Source organism: Pongo abelii, chromosome 2, assembly GCF_028885655.2.
Source record: "Pongo abelii isolate AG06213 chromosome 2, NHGRI_mPonAbe1-v2.0_pri, whole genome shotgun sequence".
In the NCBI taxonomy this organism is placed as follows: Eukaryota; Metazoa; Chordata; class Mammalia; order Primates; family Hominidae; genus Pongo; species Pongo abelii.
The window spans coordinates 67575015-67588355 of NC_085928.1; the positions used below are offsets into that span (position 1 = coordinate 67575015).

Below are 13341 nucleotides of genomic sequence, written 5' to 3' on the forward strand. Positions count from 1 at the left end.
CCTCATACACCAGAAGTGCTCAATAGATGTTGTTGAATGAATGGTGGAGTGGAGAATAGAGGAGAGTTATTTGGTATGTGCATGGACCGGGGAACTTGGGAAGTGCGTTTCTCCCCTTCTTGTCTTTCCTTTTCAACGCTTCATGGGGTAATAATTCACATATTTTAGCAGTCACTCATGTTGTTATGTATATTTTATCACAATTAAAAAATACCCCAAAATTCACTTGTTTTAAGTCTACAAGTCAATGGGGCCATGGGGTTTGTGTGGGCTGAGAAGGTGGGAGCATATGTGGGCAGTGATGAGGATGCACAAGATGTGTCTGAGGAAGGGCTGGTTGCTCAGTGTGGAGGGGCCAGGGTGCAGAGAGCCTATGGGTCCTGCTTAGAGCCAAGATGCAGATCACCATAGTCCTGACCTCATAAGGTTGTTTAGGGGAGCAAATGAAGCGACAAATATAAAGTTCTCAGCACAAAGACACAAATATAAAGTTCTCAGCACAGGAGATGCTCAATATACACCATTATTCCCTTACTCCGTGTTAGGCAATGCCAAGAAAACTCAGGAAGGCAATATTACAAACTAATAAGCACAGAAGCTGAGATCAGCTCCAAATTGCAGTGTTTTCAAAGTAACATTTAGTGCACAGATAGACACACAGCTCTGTGTCTGGGATGAAAGGAAGTAAAATGCATTCATCAGAAAAATGCTTGATTCCAGAGAGACGTTTCTCCTAGTGACCAATGCAGAGAAAGCCCTCTGTATTCAGAACTGGCACTGTGAGATCACCGTAACGATTCTTGGCACTGATGGGGCAACCCAGCCCAATGTCAGTTCCAAACCTTGAATGTTCAAATCCCTGAAACTTCCTCAAAGTTTGTGCTTCGATCTACAGAGCTAATTGCTCATTTGCTTTTTCTTCTCTTCTTGCATATGTGTGTGTGTTTTCTCTGTAACAGAGGAAAAAAAACCCCTAAATCTCTGGGTATTGGAGAGCACTCAATATCAGAAACTCAAGGATTAGTTTTGGGACTTATTCCTGTTATCCAGCCTGGAACTCAGGAAAAAGGATATATGCCCAGTACCTAGAAATAGGCACTTTTGATATTTATAGGTGGAGGGAATTAATGGATGATTGCAATGTTAGATACCAAGCAGAGAATGAGAAGGATTACAAAGTGCTGGGCTATTGCCCCAAATGTTTCAGGCAGCTAGCATCATACCTTGAGGGGCTTTGCAGCACAGTGTAAAGGAGTCAAGGATCTCCATTTCAACCTTGCTACTTATGAGCTGTGTGACCTTATGTGAGTCACTTAGCCTCTCTGAGACTCTCTTAGCACTGTGCTTTCTCATATGAGAATGTCACATCCTGCTTTGTGGTTACTGGCCTGCCTAGCAGCTGTCTTCTTCACTCTGTCACCTGTAAGGGCAGCAGCCATGTCTGTCCCAGCATCCCCACCGCACAGCAGGCACACGATCACCATGAACAGACTCCAACTCCTGTTTTACCTTCCTGTACCTTGCTGCTGGGACCCTTCCCTGTTGGGTGTGGCAAGCAGTTCAAGTTCATTCAGTTCAGCACCAAGAAATTCAGTGAGAACTTTTTCTTTGGCGAGTCACTGCTCAAAATGCCTGCGTCTGCATCTGACCCAGGAGTGTACTGCACTGCTGTTTCTGTTTCCAGCTTGATTCAAGGACTCAATAAAGGAAGTAGGGTTGACAGAATGGGTTCCACTGAATTGGAGAAGCTATAAATTTTCTATTCCTGCAAGAACTGGAGTAACTTCTATTAATATCCAGTTATCAGAATGCACAACACCATCTACATCTGTGGCCCTACGTGGCAGAGAAAAAGTAGGCATGGAGGAGGAAATAGCTTATCTTTGTGTGCAAGATTTTTAGAAAAACAAAACAAAACAAAAAAATACCATCAATTTCCATCTCTCGAGGAGTTTCCAGGCTGGTGGTAGAAACAGGTAAACCAGGTATTTATTTTACATCCTGATGAGTGCACGGTGTCATGGAAGCATCTAAACTAGCCTGGGGGATAAGGATTTAAATGAAAGAAGCAACACTGTCCCTCAATCCATCCCTCCGTTCTTCACGCCCACCCCATCACATCTCCTTTCCCTTCTTTACACAGAACATTCCTTTGGCCCTTACCCACCTTGAGCATCTTAATTACTTCCTGTTAACCTCCCTGTCGCTCTCTAAGGCATGGCCAGCCCGGGCCGTGTGCTGTTTCTGGAGCATCCCTTTCTACCTCTATGCCTTGTCTCAGGCCATCCCCTATACCTGGCTGTTCTCCCTCCATGTCTTTACCCATTGATCCCTTATGTTTCAAAGTCCTGCTCACTCATTCATTCATTCATTCATTCAACAAGTATCTCCAGAGAGTGCACTATGTTCCTTGCACGTCGATGGGTGCCAGGGATATGGAGGGAAATCAGTTACAGCCTATGTCCTCAAGCTGCTCACAGCCACCGGGGGACCGATGGTGACAATAAGGACATGTACGGAAGATGTGAGTCTGGGGGTGTTGTAAGGCCAGAGAAGGATCCTAATCCAGCCGTAGGGGCGGGGCGGGGGGGTGTTCAGGGAAGACTTCCTGGAAGAGAATACCTCTGAGTCCTGAAGAATGAGGTGAAAAGAGAGAGAGGTGTATATAAATACATGAGAACACATATAATCATAGGCATCGATGTGACCTATGATTATATGTGTTCACATGTACTTATATGCTAACGTAATAACTAGTGTTTATTGGATGCTACTAGGAGCAGCACTGGACTAGCACATTTGACATATTAACCTTATAGGGGTGAGGCCTCACAACCTTATAGGGGAGAGGACTATTATCATTCCCATTTCACAGATGAGGAAGCTGAGGCACAGAGAAATTCAGAACTTGCTCCTGGTCATACAGTGACTAAGTGGTAGAGCTCGGGTTCAAACTCATTGTAGCCTCCAAGCCCATGTTTTGACCACTATGCTCTGCCTTCTGAGGCTGGCCAGGTCATTCTGCCACTTGCTCTTGTCCAATGCATTTATCAGGGACATCTTTCCAGATGGTACAATTCAGGTTTCCTTCTATTTAATGGCTGCAGAGGATATCACTGGATTTTGAGCAGGAAAGTGAAATGGTCAGATATGTCCCTGGGAAAGGGACCTCTGGGGATAGGAGGGGGCTGCCTGGAGGTAGAGAAGCCTGTGTTGGGTGTGCAGAAGGAGGAGGAGGCCTACGTTGAGGCTGGGATGGGGAGATGCACAGTGGAGAGGAGCTCGGGAAACACGCGGTGCAGCGGGATGCAGCAGTGACCACCTCTAAGGTGATCAGAAGGGCAAGAAGGCAGTGGGGGAGGCTGTCTCAGGATCTCCTTCCCAACTAGACCTCTTCCAGGTCTGCACATTTTAATTCCCCCTAAGCATGCTCCAGCTAGCACTTCCAATTAAGAGCAAGTGAGCAGCAGCCTCAGCTCCACTAAGATGTGCAGATGTGGTGGTGCCTGTGGAATTCTTAATTCTTTGAATAATCTTTGCCTAGGAGGGTCACATCTATTTTACAAAAAAACAAAACAAAACAAAACAAAACACAAGAATAACCACAAATTACCCAAGATACTGCTTTAACCCTGCCTCCTAGTGACAGCTCGTTCAGCCTCACCACACACAGCCACCTGTCCAGTCCTAAGCATGGACTCCACACCAGTCTCAATCTGTCCAACCAGTCTCAATTTCTCTCCTTGGCCACTGCCAGTCCAAGCAGCTGTCCTCTCCCATCTGGATGACAGCAATAGCCTCGTTACTTGTCTCCCCAGTTACACTCTAGCATAAGTTACTCCATGTCTCTAGCCTCAGTTGTCTCATCTATAAAATGGGCACATGAATATGCATCTCGTAGAGCTGTTGAGGACTGGGTGACAACACAAATGGAAAGCCCCGGAGTGCTTTCTCAACAGATAGTAGTTCTTTTCATCAGTCATCAGGACAGGAGGGTCAGAAAGGTCAGGGATTCTATTTCTCCCATACCCTGCTGGACCAGATAATAGCAGGTGCTAGGGACCTCTGGATCACCCCAACCCCCTTGCCCGCACTCCCCCATCAAGGAGAGGAAAATGCTTCTTGCCCATTCCTCATATATCCTGCCACTCGATGAGAGCATCATCACCTTATAACCCAGGTCTCTCCCCAGCTCCTCATCGGCTCCTCCCCTGGTTCCGGGCATGGTGATCGTATCTATGAGTGAATCTGAGAGATGAAATAGGTAAGTATAACTCAGCCCCTTCTTTTGGGAGCCAGTGTGCCTGCAGGGAGCATGCCTCCTTTCCACTCTCTCCCAGGAAGGACAGGGAGGGGCCACCTCCTGCGAGCCCAGCACTGCCTGTATCTGAGTGGGCAACTTAGCCCATCCTGGCCTTCAGCATTTGCGAGCCCACACGCTCCACTGTCACTCTGATTAGTAATAACCATGACATTTTGTTCTCCAGCTGCCTTGTCTTGCCTTTTGTCTTCATTCTCGATTGGTACAGAGCTCAGGCTGGGCAGAGGAGTGCTATTCATCGGCCCTTCCCACTGCCCCCTACAGGAGAGACCAGTGGGAGAAAACTCCATCTTGAGTTCCTGGCTTGTTAATGGAGGTTTTCAAGGCTAGGTGAAACCCGCTGCTGTGAGAATCAATCAATAAACAACTGAAAAATATTTATTGAGCTCCTGATACAACAGGGAAAATAACTTATCCTTGCCCAGTGTTTCCTACCACTTTCAAGATGCCTGGAAAGCCGTTCCATTCAAAGGTTTGTGAGCACCATGAAGTGCCAGGCGCTCTGTTATGAATGCAGACCCTACCAGAGGCCCATGTTAGGCTCATCAGGGTGGCCCCGCCACTCAAGTAGTCAGACGCCAAGGACAGAGGAAAGAAAACCAGGCTTCCCATATGAGCCTGGGATCAACAATCACATCCACAGACTCTCCAGACCACAGGTGTGGGCTGGTGGTGGAATTGTGCCTCACCTGGGCCGAGGGAAAGGGGCAGCAGGATGTACTTATTTAATGATGATTAGTGATTCTCTCCAGGAACAAAGAAAAGCTAGCAAGTAAATAAAAGGAACACTCTTGAAAGAGCAAACCAAGTGAAAATTGCCTGGAAAAGTTTGAAAGAAATGAAAAAAGAAGGGAAAGCAGATGCCTTTTGTTAGCTATTAAAATACAACCTATAGAAACAATCATCAAACCAGCATGGCACAGATCTCCGGTCCTCCTCCTGTGCTCTGTGCCCCTGAACCACATCAAAGGCTCTCTTGTTGTCCACCCACTTCTCATTGGGTTTGGCCACAGGCAGGGCAGGAGGAGAATGACATTGAGTGTTTATTCTCTTCTCTTGCTCCTCCAAACTTGGAGGCAGAAACAACTCTCCTCTTCCCATTGATACTCTAGGGTACTGCACTATCTCATGTTAGCTCCCCAGACCAAAAAGTCTATACAAGGTAACAGGCTCTTTATCAAAACTTTTCTCAATCACCCAGTTGGGATGTACCCTCTGTTTTTTGCCATGGCCCTGTCTGATAGTCAGCTATTAGAATCGGCAGATGGTTCAACAGATCAGAACAGACAGCTCAGAAAGAGATCTACTGTCAATGACTGGGTTTCCAGGTTACATGCCCTAAGGCCCAAGATACAGAACTGTGCAAATGGTGTTCCCTGGAGTTGAGTGTGATTTGGTGGCTCTGCCTCCAAAGATATATTGTAATTTAGTGCTGCTGCAGGTGACGTAGGAAAGAAAGGTGGGGAAGAAAGAAAGAAAGATTTAATAAACAGGAAGGGGAACAGGATGAGGACCATTGGTTAAATATGTGAGAAGGAAAATTAATTTAGACTTTTATCTTTCTTCAAAACCCAAATAGGTTAGAGAGCGATAATTTAGTCTAAAATATGAAACCATTAAACTAACGACAATGAGAAACCTTGTTTTCCTATCTGAATAATTGGAATAATAGTAACTACCTCATAGAATTGTTATGGGAGTTAAGAGAGATGATTCAAGCTAGGACAGTGCCTGGCACTTTATTAAAAAGAGGACTGAGGCAAGATTCCAGCCAAGAAACTTGCTCAACTCTAGTTATCCTGGGGGTAGGGAAAAGGTGAATTTGCAGAGAGGGGCATGGTCCTTAGGTCATAATATGGAGATTCCACAAAAACTGATAACATGACAGAGAAGGAGAGCCTGGCCTAAAAACTGGCACAGGAATGGTCAGTGGAATCTGATTGTCCCTGAATCTGTGGCCACCAGGGAATAACAATACACAGGTATACTGTCTGCAGCAGCTGCAATTTTAGAAGCAGATGGAGACTTCAGCAGATATTAAGGTTTCACCCTAGGGTGAGTCCCCTTCATCTGGATGTCTGGTTAGAGAAGAACTCTCATCCAGAGTCCAAGGCTGGGCTCTCCCCATGGTACTCAGGACAGACAGGTTCGCAGTCTCTGTTTACTTCCACCAGAGGCAGGCTGAGCCTCTGATTGGTAGCAAGTTCCTCCTTCAAAACTGGCTTTCCTCCCTACCCTCCATGTTAGCATCCATCCACTGGGGGCCTCACTGGTGAGTTTCATTGAACACTCAAGGAAGAACAATGCTCATCTTGTGTAATCTCTTCCAGAGAACAGAAAAGTCGGACTCTTGCCCACATCATTTTGTGAAGCCAGCATAACCTTGATACCAAAGCCTGAAAAGTAAGCATGAGAAACGAAATCACTGGTGAACAGTACTCATGAACTCATGATTTTAAAATCCTAAACAAAAGGGTTTGTAAATATAAGCTGGAAATAAAGATGCTACAGGATGACTCAAATTGGGTTTATTCCAGAAACGCAGAAGTCGATGTCATGCATCATGTTAATGGATTGAAAAGGAAAAATCACGTGACCATCTGGGCAGATGCAGAACAAGCATCTGTTAAAACTCTATTTCCATTTATAACTAAAAATAAAAGAAACACTCAGCAAACTGGGAATAGAAAGGAACTTCTTTAATCTGATAGAGAGTATCTACCAAAAACCTAGAGTAAACATGATACCTCATTATCAAATGTGGACAGCTCTTCCATAAGAGCTGCAAAAGGTAAGATGTCCAGTGTCTTTTTGTTTTGTTTTGTTTTTTTGAGACAGAGTCTTACTCTGTCACCCAGGCTGGAGTGCAGTGGTGCAATCTCAGCTCACTGCAACCTCTGCCTCCCAGGTTCAAGCAATTCTCCTGCCTCAGCCTCCCAAGTAGCTGGGACTACAGGCACGCACCACCATGCCTGGCTAATTTTTGTAGTTTTAGTAGAGATAAGGTTTTGCCATGTTGGCCAGGCTGGTCTCAAACTCCCGACCTCAGGTGATCCACCCACCTCGGCCTCCCAAAGTGCTGGGATTACAGGCGAGTCACCATGCCCGGCCATTCTTCGATTCATTATTGTACTAAGGTCTTAGAAGGGTAGTAAGGCAAGAATAAAAAGGAAAGAATACAAGGATTAGAGAGGAAGAAACAAAACTGTTATTTGTACCTCTTACAATTGTATATGGTGTTTTCAAAAGAATCTACAAATACATTTTTTTGAATTAGTAAGAGAGTTTAACAAGATTTCTGGATACAAAATCAATATGCAAAAGCCAAGTATATTTCTCCAACAAGTAACCAACAGAACATGAATTTTTCTAACAAAAATGTATAATAGCATACAAATTATCAAATAATAGAAATATATATAACAAAAGATATAAAAAAACACAAAACAAAAATTAGGAAACCATGCCACAAGATATTAAAGATGTTAAAAATATCCTAAATAAGTAGAGAGATACCATGTTCATGGAAGACTAAATACTACACCTTCCACCCTCTAGAGGGCAATGGAAAGCTCAGTGTAACAGCTGCTATTTAGAAATCAGAGCAACCTGGATTTATATTCCAATTTCTGCTGCTTCTAAACTCTGTAACTTATTTAACCAACCCCTCTGAGCCTGTTTCTTCTCTTATAAAACAAGGATAATAATTTCCGCCTACTTGTTAGAAGTCAATGGATAAGAAAGCACTTTGCAGAGTGCTGTATAAATACAGGAGATTCTTACAACTAGTATTTTTGTCCCTTGTTGGTCCAAGGGTGGGAAAAAAGTTAAATGTCCCAGACTAAGCCAACTTGCTTGCTTATGCCCATCTATTTATCATCAAGGGCATTGCTGACTGTTTATTCTGTTCATAACGTTTCTTCATTCAGACCTCACAGCAACCTGTAAGGTGCTATATTAGCCCCATTTTACAGATGAGAAAGCTGAGGCCCAATTAAGCAATTTGTCATTCACATATTCATACATTCCGTAGACATTCATGAATACCTTCTACGTGCTAGGAGCTGTGAATGTCCTGGTGAATAAAACAAATGTACTCCCTGCTCTAGTAGAGCTGACATTATGGTTGGAAAGACAGCCAGAAATCACACCTCAACGAATACACTGGCAGAACTAAGATTCAAACTCAGGTCTGTTGGACATTGGAGTCTGTGCTTTTAAGTACTCCCTAGGGGCAGCTTCCTCAACCTCTTCTGCTCATTTCTCTGTTGGGATGTGATAGTTTCTAACATGCATTCTGCTGGCAACAGCAAGTTTCAATGGCCCTTGCCATCCAAGCTGTTGCACAAATTGAGAGCTGTCAGCTTCGATCCTGGCCCATGTGATCCCCCTGCATTATCACTGGAGAATTACAGCAGGGAGGATGAATGCATAAAAGAGGCAAGGCATCCTGGCCCCCCCTCCAACAGCATCAGCAGCATTGTTCCCTAAGAGTATGCATCTTAGTCCTCTACAACCATTAATGGCAGAAGTGAGTCACTTATAAATGAGATATGGGAGCTTTATTATAATTACATCCCGAGATTCAGAAATGCTCAGTGTCACTGTGAAAGGGAGGGCAGCAGGTGACTGGGGCTTGAATGATCCTCTGCCAGGTACATCTTACAGATAAAACATCTTGGATCAGGAGCAATTATAGCTAATTCCCGGCCTGAATGCTAATGAGAATTACTTACAATTGTATGTAATTCTTTGCAATTTATACCATCCGCTTTTTTCCTTCTTTTCTCCACATTTCCATCCTGACATTAATCCTGAGAAACAGATACTGGCAAATAGAACGAATGGCCATTTTGCAGATAAGGAAGCCGATGCCCAAGGTCTCTCGGTTCTAAGGGCAAGAGCTGGGGTTCCAACCCTAAGCTTTCTGTCCCTCTAGAAAACATCTGATTGAAAACTGTCCCAAATCCATGCTCGTCAGAACAAAGCCAGAGTACAAAGTTCAAGCTGCACTGTGTAGCAGCAATATCATCCACACTAGTGACACTCGTGGCAATGGCCAGCGTTTGCTGAGTGTCTAGCAGAGTATCAGAAGTTTATACAGGTCCACACTGAGACTTCAAGTTTCAGGCTATTTAAAGCTTGAGACTGCAGTAAGACTTTGGGGCACACACTATATCTAACCAGACCTACTCTCACTTTACAGATGAGAAAACAAGAGGCCTGCAGAGGCTGGGCAATTTGAAGGTGGCAGAGAAAGGATACAGAGCTGGGATTGTTTGACCTTAATAGCAACAACAATAACAATGGACTCTTAACACTTTTAGGTATTACATGGCACCACTGAAGTGCTTTATGCACATGAACACACCTAATTCTCTTACCAACCCAGTGAGGAAGGTGTCAGGAATACCCCCATTCTAAAAATGGGGAAACCAAGGAACGGAGACGTGTAGCAACTGGACCAAGGCCACAAAACTCATAAGCAACAGTGCTGAGATCTGAACCCAGATAGGTGAGCTCCAGAATCTCACACTTTTGATGTCTTTGCTATATGTTTTCTCTGCTAAGGAAAAGCCAGGCACTCCTTCATTGTGAAGAGGAAAGTGCCAACACAGAATTCTGAGAGCGTAGAAGAGGAGGAGGCTCATGTATAAGTCCCTCCTCCCTTGGACACTCAGCTGAGGGTCAGGAAGGACCACTCCCAGCCCAGCATTGGCCAAACCACTCTGGGGTGCAGGGTCTCTTGGCAGGCTTCTCCGGCCTCCACCCAGCCCTGAAATCATGGACAGGCAGCACTTCTCCATCTCCTGCCTCCACGGGATTCTCTGTCACATTTGAAAACGAAAACAATGCCAGGCATCCCCTGCCCTTCTCCATAGATTCTCCCCACACCAGGAGAAATGCCTGAATCACACTCGGGGATTTACATGGGGCTGTCCGGGATTCCTGTGAGCAGCGGACCTGCTGCCTGGCTTTCCTCTATTCATCCTTTGCTGCTGCCAGACACAAGCACAGAAGGAGCTAAGGTCCCATCGGCCACCTCAGTTTCATTCATAATCTAGAAGGAGTCAGGCAACACGGGTGTTCAAACCCCAATTCTGCCATGGACCAGCTGGGCAATCTCAAGCTAATTACTTTACCTCTCTGAACCTCAGTAGACTATCTGTTCAATAATAGTACTTAACCTTCCAGGAATGCTGTGATGGGATAATGAATAATGATGCTCTCATGTGTCCACCCTCCCTCTCTCCCAGTCTCTGCTGGTTTCTGTTTGCCTCCAAGACTCTTCCTATAAGACCCTCAATTCCCCTCTCCTTCATGCTCCAGGGACACACTCCGTCTGTGCTCCTGTCACAGGTTTCTGGCCCCCCAACCATGAAATGAGTTATTCAGGCACCTTCCAGCCTGAAAACCTTGTTCACCAGGACTCCCAGCCTGCCTCGTCCTGTCTGCTCCAGACTGAGGTGGGAGCCCTCTGCCGGAGGACAGCCACTCTGCCTGGAACATCTCTGCACTACCAGCTGCCAGGCAAGCGGACACCTCAGAGGGATCAGGGAATTAGGAGGGAAGAGGTGGAATCCTCATGGAGGACTGGGGGCTGGGGGTGGGGTAGCAGAGCAGGAGACGTGACTTCCTTGAGGAGCTGCTGTACTCCAGCTCCTGCTCCTGGCTTCCTGGGCTCCTTCGAGAAAAACAGAGCAACTTCTAGAATCTGATCTCTGAAAGAGCAGCCCCGATGCTTTTCTGTCACCAGAATCCACTCCCTGGCCATAATATCCACTCATTTTCCCAAAGCATCCTCCTCTCTCGGTACAATGAGGAGGAGGCGATCCGCCTCTTGCTCCACACCCCCAGCTGCAGCCAAACTGCAAGGGAAGGGCGGGTGGTGGTCCGGACACTTCCCACCCCCGACTCCAGGTGACGCTGAGCCTGGGGCTTACCTCAGTGTATTCAAGTGATTTGGATCAGGATGACTCCGAGCAAAACCCTGACTCTCTCCCCTTAACCAGCTGATGCTCCTGGGAACAACTTTCCCTCCCCGAGCCTCAGTTTCCTCCTCTGTAAAATGAGTATAACAATATTGCAACAGATAATGGATGCCCAAAGCCTGGCACAGAGAACGCACTCAACTGGCTGGCACTACGGTTAGCAGCAAACTCAGACCCTGGGGAGGCTCAAAGAAAACGAGGCTCCCCCTCTGCGCGCCCGAGCCCAAAGACAGACGCTCAGGGCGCGCACCCTGCCCAAGCCCGGGGAGGCTAAAGGTGTCTGCGCGTCGAGTGCTGGGGCCACAATGTGGAGAGGGGAGCGGTGCCACCGAGCAAGCCGCGCTCCGCCACCCTCCCCAGGCCACCCGCGTCGCGAGGGTACCCAAGCGCGCCCATCTCAAGCCGCCGGCTCCGGGGTTCCCGGCCGCCTTGCAGGGATGCCCGGAACCCAGCCTGGCCAGCGCGCAGCCTCGCCCCGCCGCGGCGGCCCTGCTCCCGCCCAAGCCCGCGCCCCGCTGCGACTCACCGGCGCCGGCTCCGGGGAAAGTTTGGTGGCGCGGTGGCCGCGGCGGCCAAGCTGCTGGGTGTGCCGCGGGGGCGTCGGCAGGGGCGCCGGGGAGCGCTCGGGGAGGCGGGGCGCCGGAGGAGGAGCCGCTTCGAGGGGCCCACCCGCAAGCAGCGGGGAAGGCGGGGACCTGGGCCCTGCGGGCCTGCAGCGCCCCCGCACCCGGTTCCACGAGCCCAGGGCCGCCCCCGCGGAGAGAGGGGGCGCTAGGGGCGCGCCTCTCGCTCGGACACCCTCTCCCAGCTCGCGCCCCAGGTTTGGAGCTGCTCCCGCTGGGTACCCGGGCTCGGGCTCTGTGAGGCAGACTGCTCCTTGGGTTTGGAAAGAGGGGTGGCAGAAGGGTCAGAACCTTGGTGAGACAACTCCACCCCCACCCACGCACCTGCGGGCACACAAAACGACAGACAGAGATAAATCAAGACAAAGAGGCACAGATGGAAATAGAGATGAAACGATGTTTGGCAGAGTCAATCACAGATAGATTGAAAAAGACAAATAGTGATACCTGCGTCCCTCATTCCTGCTAGGGGCGACAAAATCGAAAAAGGCAAAGTCAGACAGAGGTGGAACAAGACTGACAGATAGGGACCCTACCCCTAGAGGTTTCGGGAACTAAAGAGACCCCAGAGTCTACAACCTCACACCTCTCTTCTGTTTCTCCCTAGCCCGTCCTGATGAATGAGCCCACATTTCAAAATAGGATGTGTTTTAATTAGCATCCTGTGCCACCCCGAGCAGCAAGGGGAGGAGTGGGGTGGGGGTGAGGCCCCTCTGCAGGTCCCCGGGAACCTCTGTCCCTGGCTCTGGGAGCTTGTGGATTCTTCCTGGCTGCCTTCATTTCCAGAGCTGGGAGAGAGAGAGGTCGAGTTTTTTCTCCCTTCTCAGTGCCGGGAAAACTCCATTTGAACCTTTGAACAGTTATGATTTCAGATTTTACCCCAGCACTTTCTAAGGGACCACCTAAGCTCACAGGGAGAGGAGGCTGTTTGAGAAGGTGGGACATGGTGGGTTGGGGTGTGGGGGTGGGGGTCAGAGGGGTATTTTAGCCTCCTCCCGGTAGGAGCAGTTCCACCAGACCTGGTTGTAGACCACACAGAGCTGGGTCTGAGGCTCAGCTTCACAAGCTGTATATGGTAGGTCCATGGTCCTTTTTCCTGGCCTCAGGGCCCATGTCGGTAACACAAGGGTTCATAAAGACAGAGGCCATTGTGCCAGATGCTCTTCTAAGTGCTACAGGTGCTTACTCATTTAATCCTCACAACAATAATAGGTCCTAGTAGGTAGGAACTATTATTATCCCTGTTTTACAGATGAGAAAATGAAGGCACAGAGAGATTGAGTAACTTGCACGAGGTCACATGTAGGAGAACTGAGGATCCACCCTACACAGCCTGGCCCCAAGGTCCAAGGTCCTGTTATAACTTCATCTCTGTGGGGCTGCTGGAAAGTTTCATGATGCCATT

At 47.7% G+C, this 13341-nt stretch overlaps 1 protein-coding gene across 4 annotated transcripts in view; it reads right to left on the reverse strand.

The window, feature by feature from the left end:
- The window catches only part of HRH1 (histamine receptor H1), a 126750-nt gene that overhangs the window by 97515 nt on the left and 15894 nt on the right, over nucleotides 1-13341 (reverse strand). The window contains exon 1 of one of the 4 annotated variants that reach the window (XM_054551715.2): nucleotides 11840-11948. The exons of 2 other annotated variants lie outside the window; for them this stretch is intronic. The gene's annotated coding sequence lies outside the window, so the exon portion shown is untranslated. Of the gene's footprint in view, nucleotides 1-11839; nucleotides 11949-13341 lie in introns of those variants that run through there. One more of the 4 variants, XM_063721885.1, reaches the window with a different exon arrangement.